This window comes from Cinclus cinclus, chromosome 6 (genome assembly GCF_963662255.1).
Source record: "Cinclus cinclus chromosome 6, bCinCin1.1, whole genome shotgun sequence".
Taxonomy (NCBI): Eukaryota; Metazoa; Chordata; class Aves; order Passeriformes; family Cinclidae; genus Cinclus; species Cinclus cinclus.
The window spans coordinates 62,763,544-62,775,124 of record NC_085051.1 but is presented as its reverse complement, the minus strand read 5'-3'; the positions used below and the strand labels follow the sequence as shown (position 1 = coordinate 62,775,124).

At 41.1% G+C, this 11,581-nt stretch overlaps 1 long non-coding RNA gene across 1 annotated transcript; it reads left to right on the top strand.

Annotated features, from left to right (window-relative positions):
- Nucleotides 1–4,099: 4,099 nt before the first annotated feature.
- On the top strand, nt 4,100–6,657 carry LOC134045391 (uncharacterized). The gene is made up of 3 exons (XR_009933298.1): nt 4,100–4,576; nt 5,420–5,509; nt 6,523–6,657. It is a non-coding gene; the product is annotated as an uncharacterized LOC134045391 (long non-coding RNA).
- Nucleotides 6,658–11,581: the final 4,924 nt, after the last annotated feature.

Sequence of the window (11,581 nt, the reverse complement as noted above, 5' to 3'; positions counted from 1 at the left end):
AATAGTGACAGGTTAAGTTTCAGGGATTGTCGGTGATAGTATCTGACTACAAAAACATTTTCAAAGAAATACACAGACAAGCTCTAATTCCCAGTAAAAGCATTCAGTGCACACAGAGTACAGTTCTGGCTGGAGGGTGGGGCCCTGAGAGTGGTTCTGCATCCAGCTGGTGGTCAGTCACTAGTGCTGTCCCCCAGGGATCAGTGCTGGGGCCCAGTCCTGTTTGATATCTTTATTAGTGATCTGGATGAGGTGATTGAGTCAACCAGTAGCAAATTTGCAGAAGACACCAAGTTGGCAGGGGAGGAGTATCGACCTGGTGGAAAGGAGGAGGGCTCTGCAGAGGGGCCTGGACTGGCTGGGTAGATGAGCTGAATCCAACAATATGGAGTTTAACAAGAGCAAAGGTCGGGTCCTCCACTTCAGCCACAACAACTGCATGCAGCACTAGATTTGGGGGCAGAGTGGCTGGACAGCGTGTGGGCAGAAAGGGACCTGGTGGCACAGACTGACAGCAGGCTGGGCCTGAGCCAGCAGTGCTCTGTGGCCACGGCCAGCGGTGTCTTGGCCTGTGTCAGGAGCAGTGTGGCCAGCACACTGGGGAAGTGAGTGAGTCCTATACTCGGCCTTGGTTAGGCCATACCTGGAGAGCTGGTTCTGGATACGCTTCCTTAATTTGGAAGCCCATTTCAACCCTAATGAACGCCTTCTGTTTTCTGTCACATGGAGGGAACGTTGCTGACTGATGAGAAGAGTAAGTGGCGGGGGAGTAGGAATAATTCATTTTTATGCCGTGCCCGTTCCTAACTTGATGAATTCCGGTAGGGGTGGAATACGCGCAACCCGCCGGAGTTTCCATTTCGCCCTTAATTACCACGTGACAAAAGGCTTCGCCCTAGTCAGTGCGCACGCGCGCCTGCCCTGGCCGCAGATCCGCGTTTTTGTCGGCAGGGGGCGCGAGCGGGTCACCACAGCGCAGCCGGGCCTGCCGTGCCGTGCTGGGCTCGGTCCGGGGCGGGGCTCGGTCTGGGGCGGGGCTCGGTCGGGGGCAGCGCCCGCTCCCGACGCTCGGGGCTACTTCTATTGCCTTCGCGCCCAGCGTCCCTTCCCGCTTTGGCGAGCCCTGCCGCTGCCGGCTGAGACCAGCCCGCTCCAACGGACCTCTTAATAGTCGAGAGGTTTCATGCTTTATATGAGGCCAGACATTTTATTTTGGTTTTGGGTTTTTTTAAAAATCTGCTGCTTTAAGAAGCCCCATAAATATCTGTAAAATTAACGCTTTCCTTAGTGTGCTGTTTGAGGGTACTAATGGTAAATTTATTCCAAGCAACATATTTTATGTAATATTTGCTGTGGAGTATAAATATCTGTTAGCTACCCTTTCTTTTTATCTTTTCCCCCTCTGCTAACGGACAGAAAACTGCTAAATAAATATGGACCAAACAATGTGACTAACAGTTTCCTATTCTTCCCAGGTTTGCTAGTCAATATAGCTATTCCTACTAATCTAAAATAAACCTGGTTATTTTTGTTTTAATGGACTCAGCACTAAAGGGTCTTAATATATATAAATTAATGTTTGATAATGTTTTTGACACTGCTTGCAAGAATTGGAAGTTTTGCTTGTAGGCAGCAGGTCTGTCCCTGGCTCATACATTAAGCAAGTCAGCAATTAGGCTATTCATGCTTCCCAAACTTCAAGTATTCTCTTTAAAACATGTTGTATTGGAAGTCTCACAGTGATTCAGCTGTTTCTTATTTTGTTATATTTTCTATTCCTGCTGGACTATGAAGCTGAGAAGATCAGGCTCATTTGTTTGAATATTCAAATGTTCCTGTGGTGGTTATACATCTGCATCATGGCTAAAAGCAGTGTGGACAAATTTGGCACCATGAACCATTCCTTTTATCAGAAAGTGTACAGTTGTTTGGAACATAAGCCTGTCTCTTTCTTATATGATAGCAGTTAATGGAATTTCTGCATCTTGCAAATAGGAAAGTACATGAGAAAATAGATTTCTGAAAGCTGTCTCTACTGTGCACAAGAAGGATTTCACAGATGCTCAGTGTGTTTTGGTATCTGCTCTAGAGAGGCAAATGCATGCCAGCATAGAGATAGTCCTGGGAAATGTAGTGCCCCATTGCTGGTTTTACCTGTGCAGCGTGCATACCTTTATTGATGTCACTCCTTCTTTCTTCATTTGAGTCATGTTTGCACTCTGAATAATGCTCATCACATGCATCTGTGATGTAATAGAGAGCACTCTTGGGCATCTAATAGAGGAGTGGTGCTGCTTTGCTTCCCTCCCCTCCCAGGAGAGGTTGTTTCATGTCTAATAATTGGCTCATCTTTCATCTAGTCAATCCTTAAGTGTGGAATCAGCTTCTCTGTGGGAAGATGGAAAGATGCATTTACCAGAGGCCTGGGAGCCCAGGCACACCACTTAGATTAATGGGAAGTAGAATCACCTATCAATGTGAAAATTAAATCTTTCTCAGAGTGTACACTGCTTTGTATTTTGGTTTGGTGTGTTTGGTTGATGATAGATATGCATTCTGACAAGTGCAGGCTGTTATTTCTAAAGAAAATTTCCTCTCTGTAACTGCAGAATGTATTAGTGGTACTTCTAAAGTATGTCATTCCCATTTAGGGATTTGCCTGGGAGCAAATGTACTGTACATATTTTACAGTGAATAAATAGTTGCTTAACATTTTTGTCAGTTTTCTGGCTATTAATAAGCAAACAAATATATCTACTTAGATATTATACAAACAATTTGCAAGAACAAATTTTAGTGTCTGTGTGATTAGTTCTGTTCTTACTATTTAGTATTCCTGTTGATGGTTTATTTCAGTCATTAATGAGCTCTTTTTTGCTTGAGTATGCCACACGAAACATGTAAACAGAACAACAGAAAGCACTCTACTTTAAGGCTGCTGATTACATTTGTTTGAATACTGAGTGCTAAAGGTAGCTATTCGGGAACACTGGCCAAAAAAATGTAATAATCCTGTTCACAGCAATAGTCATGAACAGGAAAGAAAAACAGTGGGAAGAGTCTGACAAGTTTATTCTTACTGGAAGTAGATACCTGCCAAAACTGTTTTTGTTCTGGGGCTGTCTCTCATAGGTCCTGCAATGGTATCACCCTTCCTGATGTGTCAACTGCTTGTCCTTACTTTGAGAGGATGACCTAGGTGACAGTGGCAACTGCCATGGCTCACACTTATCCCAGTCTTGCATCACCAACACTTGGAGAAGGTTAATGTGGCTCTTGCAATAAAGTGACAATTAGCAGTGGGCAGTCAGTGCGGTTCTCTCTTTGGGAACTGGCCTCTGGCATCAGGCCCATGCAGGTCACTGTGCCTGAAGTCATCACTATTGTTGCCAGCACTGTCACCATGGCAGTTTTGTACTGGCCCCCAGAACTGGCAGCTGCTACACCACAGTTCCATCTACCTCTTGTGTGTTGTCACACTTGACTTCCATGCTTTCTATACTCAGGTACACACCAGCTGCAGACAGGTTCTCTGGCTGCTCCACCAAGAGGGGCCTGATGTGCACACAGAACCCACGTTGAAGTTGCTACTGACTGATTTAAAGAAAAAAATGAACAAAACTACCATCCCTCTTTTTGAAAACAAACACTCCACAAAATTGTTTTTTTTTTTCCCTTTTTTCCTATGGATGACATAAAGAACTCATTGTTAATAAAATACAGGTTGATCAAAAAGATTGAGGATCAGATCAAAGCTTTCTGACTTCCTGGGTCCTTGCCAGGGTCAGGGGCATACCCCTCTGAGCACCAAGACTATCACTGTTTCTGTGTTGCCTGGCTGTCTTGATGCCCTGTGTGCAGCACAGCACAGAAGGAGTAGTGACCTCATTGCCTGAGAGGACCCGTTTTGAAGGAGACACCAGAACCTTTCCTTTTCTGAATGTCTAGGACCAGGCACACAGCCCTGCCCAGCTCTGCGCCTGCTATCACTGTCTGTCCAGCCTGCCGCAGGCATAGGCCAGGTGTCCTTGTCAGAGAACCTCTGCGACTGTCTCAGCAAAACTGGAGTTGAAAGGCATGAACACAGACAGATGGGAGGAGTGCCTGGCTCCAAACTGAGGGACGACTTCAGCTGAATTCTTTTGTGGAATGGGAAGGGGAAGTTAAGAACATGCTCAGTATGCCTGTGCTACTTTCATCAAGCATTCATTTGAGCACTATAAAAATTTTATATAGTTACTGGCAAATGCTGTGGTCCTCCAAACATGACTGGCTCCCTGGCCACAGTTCAGTAATGACAAGTTTATCAGTACCCATTTGCAATTGTTTATCATTATCTGGGCAACTGTGCAAGTAACATCCACAGTGGCATTTCAGAACAGGATGGTTCTTTTTAGCTGAAACCAGAAAGGTCTAATAGAACCTTTTCTCTCCTCTGTCCAGAGTTTGTTTTGTTTTTTTTTTTTTTATTCCCCTAAATTTTCTGCTGTTCAGAAAACCAGACAGATTCTTATTTTACTTTGTTTATGGAGATGCACAGGATACTTTCCCTGATTTGTCTGTCTTTCCTTCCACGGTGAGTATTCAGTGTAGTGTGTCTTTCTCTTGTTGTTGATGGGTTTTGTTTGTTTGTTTATTTGGTTGCTTGTTTTTAAGGAATAATAACTGTGAAAGTGAGTTTAAAAATGGATTTATGTGAAACTCAGTGTGTTTTTATTCTGGCTTATTTCCATAGCTAACTGTGCTGCCACTTTAAATTGTTGAAATACAGAGCTGTGGAAATACAGATCAGTGAGCTTCAGTTCCCAGGAAAACTGTTGCTTGAAAGTGAATCAACATAGTGTCTTGAGAGGGCTTGTAAGCGTGAAAGATTTAGAGCAGAAGCAGAAAATTGAAAAAAAAAAAGTGATATTACTTTTAGACAAAGTAACTTAAAATTTACATTTTAAAGTCAGACTTAAAAAGAAATAAAATTAAATAAAATATTAGTATTCTTGAGCCATCTCACACTAAACTCTGTTGCAGACTTCAAAGATGCTAGAGGCAACCTCTTCAAGCCTTTACTTACACTGCTGAGAACTTCCAATAAAATACAAATGTAACTACAATACAATACAATAAAATATAAATGTAACTACATGTATTTGAAGTTAATGTTGCAGATTAAAGAGGTTTTCTAAGTTAATAATAATTTGGCTATTTGTTTATTAGAAACAGCTTGGAATTCTCACATATGAGTGAAAATATTGTGCTTCATGTTGTTTGATTAGCCTAATGGAAATGAGTCTAAAAGGTCTTCATGCTCTTTTGCACAAGCTTTAGGAGACATTTTAGGATGTAGCAGTGAGTGAAAGAAGAAAAAGAGGGGAAAAAGGACCTGCTAAAGTCAGTAAAATTTTTTTGAAAAATCCTATTTCAGGATGGGCAAGGCCTGATCAATTTTACTGATAATAAACCTAGGCCATCTGCAATGCCTGTTGTTTTACTTCCTTCAAGCTTACCTCAGGAGGTGAGTATCATTTGCCAAAAAAAAAGATTGCTTAACTTTGCTGATAAATATCCTTTCCATAAACAGGAAAAGCTTAAGAACCTGATTCATGTATTCATGGAACATTTTGAGTTGGAACTGACCCACAAGGATCATCAAAGTCCAACTCTTAAGTGAATTGCCCACACGTGAACTGAACCCATGACCTTGGCATTATCAACACTTTGCTCTAACCAACTGAACTGCATTTGATCAATAACAAAACCTGGACATCATTTATATTATTCTCATGATGTGCCTTATAAAGTACAACTTGATTTAAATCACAGAGTTGCCATATTTCTCCAGGGAGTCAGGAGTATTTGCATGGTGTTTTGTATGACCCTTAGCAAAGCGGTCAGTGTGTAAAACACAGTGCCAAGGTACCAGGAGGGATACAGTCTGATGGAATATAGCCATGCTGGATGTCCAGCAGGTCTTGTTTGGTTACTGATTGCTTTCTGTACACCCTGTGCTGATCTGCACAGGCAAGACAGAGGCAAGTTGATTTGCCCAGTTGCTGAGCTAGGGATGACTGTACCTCCCTGCACTCCAGCAGTCCCAGGGAGCACATGAAATGTGCAGGAAGGCAAATACAGCCCAAGGGTGTCGCAGCAGCACTTGCTCTGTAGCTGCTGGAGAAGCAGCACCAAATGAGCCACAGCCACAGGGAGAGACCTGAGAGTCTGGAAGGTGCTTTTCACAGCCCAGAAGCACTGAGGGTTGGTATGAGCATCTGCAAAGATGCAAGGGTCTGTAGTGGGTCCTTTTGGTACAGATGTGCTGTATCATGTATATGTTATATATCATGTGCTGTATCATGTATATGTTATAGGCTGTATCATGGAATGTTTATGTTGCTGGCAGCATAGAACAAAGGGATGCTGTAGCCAGTGGCTGCCTGCAGGACTGGACAACATGGTGCTGTTTTTTAGCAATGAATGGGAATGATTCTTTAATTACCACAGGAATTTTACGTTTGTTTTTTTTTTCAGGTGCCTTTTGCAATCTGGGACAGATCCAGTATACATCTGCACCTTTGGGCAGGGATCTTCTCAGTGCCATGGAGCTGTGCATTGATTATTCTACTGCTTCCCTGGAGGAATGAGTGTACACATTTATCTGTGCCCTCCACTGTGAGTACAATGCACAATTACACCTTCTAATAAAGGCAATCAAAGCTTTGATTAAAAACCTTCAGATAGTCCATTTAACTTTTTCATAAAATGCTGAAGACTGTTGTCATAAGGATGCAAAAGGATTAAATTATTGAAAGAATTCTTGTCTGTCTGTAAATCTTTATTCTGATATTGAGGGGAATAATTCTATTTGCATACTGGAGTAATATTTTTTAAAAATAGGTTATTAATGAAATTATCAGTAAGTTACTGATACCTTCTTCTGGCTACCAGGGGGAAAATGGTTCACTTAGTGATAAGCATTCTAACGAGCTATCATTCATGACCTTGTATTTTCCAGCCTTTCTTTTACAGACTTATATCTTCAAAAATGGTTGCTTTTATCTGTGGGTTTGTTTTCCTTTTTTGTTTTTCTTTCTTTCTTTCTTCTTGGTCAAAACCAGAATAAAAACTAAGATTAGTGGTGGAGTTAGTTAAAAAGAATTTGCAAAATAATGTTGAGATAAATTGAGATAAAAGATAAAATGGAAAAATAATATAGTGAGAAGAAGCAAAGTTTTGATTCTGTTGGGATGGGAATGGCAGCACACGTCAAAGATTATGCGGATTGAGGACTCTGTAGAGTTTAGTATGTGCCTTGGGATAAGTAACAGCTGGCCATGTCTACCCTTTGATTCCATGTTAGGACCCAAAATGCAACTGGATGCTGTGAAAGTATTGTTTAGGAAATGTAAGGAAGAAAGAATTTTCATTAAAGACTTTATGTCTTTCATATTTTCAAATATGAAAGACATAAAATATTCTTCTAAAATTACCTCAGTAAGAGGGAAAAATACTGTAATTTGATTCCCACTGTTACTGCATAGCAAAAATATTTTGTTTTAAACCAATGCTTATTAAGAATAACATCTTCTGTGTTCCTTAGAAATAGCAAACCACCCCAGTCATGGCAGGTGCAGGACACCTCAGCGAGCCGTGCCCTGGAGACCTTGGGCAGGCTAAAAGTCCTCTGGGAGAAGACAGGGGAAAGCGACAGCAGGAGGAGGAATCAGCAATCTCCAGAGCAGCTGAAGGTGGTCACCACTTACTGCATTCCAAACAAACAGTGGTGAAATAACTCTAGTGGTTGCTACAGACTGACAGTGCCAACTTGCAGCTGCATAGTGAAGAGAGGAGGGAAACATTAGTTTGAGTACAAATGAGTAGTGCTAGGCAGACCAGAATTCATTTTTCACCAGAAAAACTGAAGCCAGCTGTTCCCAAGGCTGCCATCTGCTCTGCAAGAGACAGAGGGGTTTGCTTCATGCATTTTTCACCCTTCAAGTCACTTCCTAAAAGCATAAAACTTTTCAGCTGAAAACCTGAAGTTCCAGCCTGCCAGATGTTTGTAGCATTTATCTGTTCTATTTCTCAGATGTTTTATTATCTTTATTGTGTAAACAAAAGCTATTTTTGTACCAGCAGTCTGTGATTTGTATCTTCAAGCTGTTTTCTTCTTCCAGGCAGATCCAGCTCTGTAGACAGGATTCAACCCAAATAAAAGCAAGTTCTCATGCTAATGGCAAATTGGGGTGACCCTCCATTCCTTTGAGTCTTCCCATATGAGCCAGCTGTTCCAGGTCTCCTCTATTGCTCAGAGCAGCTGACAGAGATGCACAGGAATAGAACAGTGCTTCAAAACTGTGGTCTGTTGGCAGACCCTTGTTATTAATGCCTGGCTAAGTGAGAAAATGCATGCATATTAATCCATGTTTTGCTTTTGAGATGGTAAAAATATTAAAAGAAAGCATGAACATGAGACTGAGCAATATAGTTGTATGCTGTCCTGTCCTTGCTACGAGGACCAGGCACTGAAGGAACATAGTGCAAACAGTGCCAGTTATAATTCAGCTCTGATAGGCCAGGAACCACCAGCTGTCTGGTGCAGAACACAGCTCAGTGCTGTGTGGTAGATACTGCATCTTTCATACCTGCATAATTTACCTACATTTTAAAACTCCTAGGACAGGTCACGATGTAAATATTTCTGTGCATTCAGACTGAATGTTGAATCTTTGGAAACAGGACAGGAATTTTCTTCTATTGAACGTACCTAGAAATAACTGGAATGAGGTTCCCTGTCTATATTATAGCCCTGTCTCTACAAAATGGACCGACATTTTCTTTGTATTTAAGGCAATAGTTCTGACTACAGCACGAAGCAGAGTTGAAACAAGGAGGTAGTGAGAGTTGATTTCACCAGAACTAGGAAAAAGAGCCACCTCCTTGTAAGATCCTCAGGAAAACAATTAGTTTTATTGCAAAAAGCATTGCATCTTGATTGATCAAGTGAACATAACATTGCTCTGAGTGCTGCATTCGTTCTTATCTTTTTATGTGTCCATCAAGGCTTTAGAGACATATAAAAATATAAGTTGTGAAGTAACTAGGGTTTCTAAAAGCATATCTATACAACTGCTACAATCTTGTATAGATATTGTATATCTATATCTATATAGATAGATACAGAACAATGAAAAGGGAAAAATAGAGATTATTTGTTTCACAAAGGTTCAGACAAGTCCTACTCAGTGTCCTGAACCAGAGTCTGTGATTTCCTTTTGCTCTTCATGAGCTCAGGTGTTTGAAGGGGAAGAAGTCTGCTTCTACCATTGCCATGACTGAGGTGGGACAGGACATGGTAGAGGAGCTTGGTGGCTTCCAGAGTAGACATAGTCAAGCTTTTCCTAAAATGCAGTAAATCCACTAACTTATTCATATCTGAGTGGTAGCAGGGTGCCCTATGAGATGTCTTTGGATAGAGATGTTACATACAAGGGCTGTTACAATAGCAACGAACTTTATCAGTCTAGTTGATTTAATTTTACCCTGAGTTATTTAACCAAACCTGTCTCAGGAAGTCCCTGTGCTGCAAATTGCTGAAAGCTGTGAAAGGACTTAGGAAGGCATATATTCCCATGCTTTCTAAATTCCTGATAAGACATTACTTAAGCCCCTGCCAGAGATACATGGGATACATGGGATGAAACTTTGAGACAAAATGTTACAGGTGCTTTTATGTTGGGGGTGATACAGATGGGTTTCTGTGTAGTAATAACATAGATTTGAAGCTATTAATTAATCAACAGAGAAAACTAGACCGTAAACCTAGGATCATCATGCACAGCTATCGAAACCTTTCATTCCCATAGTATGGAGGGAAAGAAGTACCATTGCACTGGAAATGAAAGCTGAAGATAAAGCAAGGTTTTAGGGAGAGCAAGTGTAGTCCTGCTGGACTGACCAGCTGGCCAAACAAAAAATATTTTTTGACAATGTCAGTTCCCTGATAGGGTTACTTAGCCATCAAGAAAATGTCCAGATGCTCATTCCCAAGAGGAGTATTATTAAATTATTTAAATCAAAGGAATTAAATTAAGGGACTTTTGCTTCAGTGCTGCATAACTGTTTTGCACCTGAGATTTCTTGTTCTGTGGTTAAGTTTTCTAATAGCTGATAGTTTGAAGGAAAGATTTAAAAATAATTTAGCTTGTTTCTTAAAAAAGATAATGCCCTTTTGCCTTTGTAGTAGGTCTATTTTCATTTAAGCTAAAAACGATTGTAAGACACCATTATTAGCTGAGAACCAAATGTATCTAGACTTTTACCAACAGGATTTGTAAATTCTAATGAGAGTTATTTAATCCAGCAGAGAATCAAAGGAGAGATCCATAGTTTGAGCACCTTGAGCCACTGCCTTTCCCTCATGGCATAGCTCCCACCCAATCTACTTATCCTTATGGTCGATGCTTGTTCTTTGGAGAAGAGAAACAGAAGGCTGCTCTGGGCACTGTTGTCAGCTTCACTTTGTTCACAGCTTCAACTATAAAATCGGGCTATGTGGCTACTTCATGTCCTCCTGCGCACCCTGTGCAGCCTAATAATTCACGGTTTAGACTTACCACAGCTAATCCGCTTTTCACTGCTAGATCCAATTGCAACCTAAAGGATGAGTTTTAATTCAACAGAAGATTAGCAAGAGTAAATTTTCCCCTGAGATGTTAATATTCTACTGTGGCTTTTATTTTTACATAGTGCGTTCTAAGTCAATATAAGCTGCATTAATTTAGATTTTCTGCTTATTTTAAATGCTGTTGGGGACTCAGTATAGTCCAAAAGTAAAAGTATATTTGTAAGCACTGGGTAACTTCTATAACAACCTTTGTATCAACTACTTACTGTTAAACTGTGGGAATTGCATTTGCTTCTTGAAATTTTCCTGCAGTTTTCACAAATTTTGTAGGGATGGACTGATCAACAGGTCTTTCAGTGCTTATCTACCTGATGAGACACAGTCAAGGTTTTGAGTCCTAAGTCCTATTTTGTCTCTGAAAATACACAGCATTTTAAAAGAAATATTATGATGCACTGTGAAAAATCTATAACCTCCCTGAACAAAATCTGGGCTAGATACCAAGTTCTTACATTTTGGATATTCTGGAAAGGGAAGGATTTTGTTTGCAGCTCCATCCGTCCTTAACCCATGCTATATTTGTCTGTCAGCCTTGCCAACAATTCCATACTGCAAAACTCTCTTCTGGGTTTTTAGATAAATTCCTAAACTATCTTGGCACTATTTAAGGCAATATCCGCTAGAGCTCTCAGCTGACTTTCCTCTTACATATTCTGTCCAGTTTAGTGAATCCTCTCCAGTCCACTGTGCAGATTGCTGCTACCTGGTTCAACCCTTTTGCTCAGGGCCCCTTGATGTGATGCCTGATTCCTTCTGAACACTACAAAGGGGTCCCAGTAACCTGCAGATGTCTGATACAGCAGAGCTCCCTTGGAGTGCCCAGAAATAACTGAACTGGTCATCACAGAACCTTTAACAACAAAATCTATACCTATAGGTTGTGAGTTGAAATGAGACCTACTC